Here is a 2,389-nt window from a genome sequence, read left to right on the forward strand (position 1 = left end):
ATCCATATTATACAAAGTCTCTGCAGCTGGAAAAGATGAAACAATGAGAAAATGAAAATCAGATATGATTCTTTAATAAGAAGTATGATAATTGTGACATAAGCACTCAAACATTTGGAAAATTGGAATATTGAGGATTTTTACATTTTTAGAGAATTTTCTTCTTTTCCAAACAAGTTGATTTGCATGGATTAGAATATTTTGAGGTTGCAAATTATGATTTAAAATAAATTATCAATACTTACAAGTTTTTCAAAATCTCAGTGTTTTGTCTTAAATGGGATTTGTGGTAACACAAAACTTTGCATTGCTCATATCTGAAGTTGTGAAGAAAGAAATCAAGTAGGCATATAGATAGGAAAAAAAAAAAGAGGAAAAAAATCATCAAGCAGTACTTGTTTATCAGGCACTCGCCCTGTGTGCTGGTTCTGCCCAAGCCTTAAGAAGCCTGGGGTTTCTTACCAATTCCCCTCATCTATGCTGTTTTGTTGTTGTTGTTGTTGTTGTTTTGTCTGTCTTGAGCTTATATGGGACTTGTGCATGCTGTCACCTTTGTTGTGGGTTCATATGAATAACTAACTAGTTGTCTATAAAACCCTAGGGAGGATCAGCCTTGTTCAAGGGTGAATCTTTTGGTAGGTTGACCAGTAGATAGAACCACACCAAAGGCATTTGGAGACACAAATTTGACTCTACAGGCCTTAATGTACTATATATGGGTGTACATGAAATTGGACAATCGGGAGGAATGTAGTAACGGGATGTGCATAAGGGAGGAAATCAAAATACAATCGAAATATATTTATGAAATTTGAAAAAAAAAACTCAAAAATACTTTAAAAAAAGTATCCCAGGGAAAAATTCAAAAAGAAAAGGGTGTTGGAGATGTACTTTTTTTGTAAATTAGTGAAATTGAAAAACAAACTCATCAAGAATAACGTATTTGAAATATAATACATTCCACAGAAAGGAGTTTGCGAATGAAATGGTGCCATTTGGAAAGAATTCACTGTACCACTTCTAGAAAAGTGACTCTTAGCATCTCCTCTTTCTATTCCAGTTTGTCTTTGCATGAAAACTAAAGTTACAGTCAAAATGATGCAGTTATTCTTAGCACATTAAGAGACAGTGCAGGTATCAGAAATCTGGGTCAGCTTGAAAAGCTAGTTAGGTGGTTTCATCATCTTTATTATTTCTGAAAAATTATAAAGTAAAAGAAGTAAAAGAAATGATGGTTGTGCATGCTAATACTTTCATTAAAGAAAGAAGTCATTCTAATATGTTTGTCTTAAATATATAAAACTAGTGCTGGAGAGATATCTCAGTTGGTAAAGTGCTTGTCTTACAAAGATGAAGACCTGTTTTAGGCCTCAGAATCATCCCTGTCCCTGAAAAGAGGAGTATGGGGCCAATCATTTGCAATCCAGAGATGGAGAGATGGAGACAGGTCGATCCCTTGGGTTCCCTAGACATTCCCCCTAGCTTACCTAATAAGCTCAAGGTTGAATGACAGACTCTGTCTCAAAAAAATAAAGGAGGTGGATGGTGGGGAACATCACAGAGGTTGTCCTCTGACTTCCACTTGTACACCCACACACATGTACATGCACCTGCATATATATGAATGTATACATACTTAAAGACACATATACAAATATATGCATACATACATATTGCATGTATTTTCAAGCTACAATAATTCTAGGAAAAACATAAAAAATACTCTTACTGCATGAAAATTTGCAGAAATAGAAAAGGAAATAAATATACACATCACATAAAATTTTAGCATTTTTAGTATATTAGCATATTATTAGTACATTTCTATACTTAAAGTTTAAATTGTTCATTAAAATTTATGAAGAGAAATATATGCTTACTTTTGAGAAACAGATTCAGCATCAAATAAATATTATACAATAATTTAAGTACAATAATATGTCAATAAATGGTGACATGATTTTCAAATATATTTTAATAGCATGAATTAAATGGAATGGAGCATGAAAACTACAATTAAAAGTAAACGTTATACTACTATCCTCAGGCCTCTTGGGGTAAGTATATAGCGCAGCTCTCTGCACCGGGACTCCCTAAGCCCCATTCACCCTTCCATCCCCCCACCTCGCCTTTCTATACTCCTAGTTTGGGCCTTGCGCCATTCCTAGTCTCGGGGTCCCAGACACCTGGGGAACCAATACTGCTTCCTGATCCTTCTCACCCAGAGCAACTCAGTCCCTTTCTTGGGCTCCAGGAGCACCACTTCTGGTCCTGGCCCCGCCCTCACCTCTCGCTGCTTCCCTGGGCCTGCACCACCGGCTAACTCTCCTAGCCTGCACTACTATCCTCAGGCCTCTTGGGGTAAGTCTATAGTGCAGCTCACCGCGCC

Source organism: Nannospalax galili, unplaced genomic scaffold, assembly GCF_000622305.1.
Source record: "Nannospalax galili isolate Female #2095 unplaced genomic scaffold, S.galili_v1.0 scaffold96, whole genome shotgun sequence".
Classification (NCBI taxonomy): Eukaryota; Metazoa; Chordata; class Mammalia; order Rodentia; family Spalacidae; genus Nannospalax; species Nannospalax galili.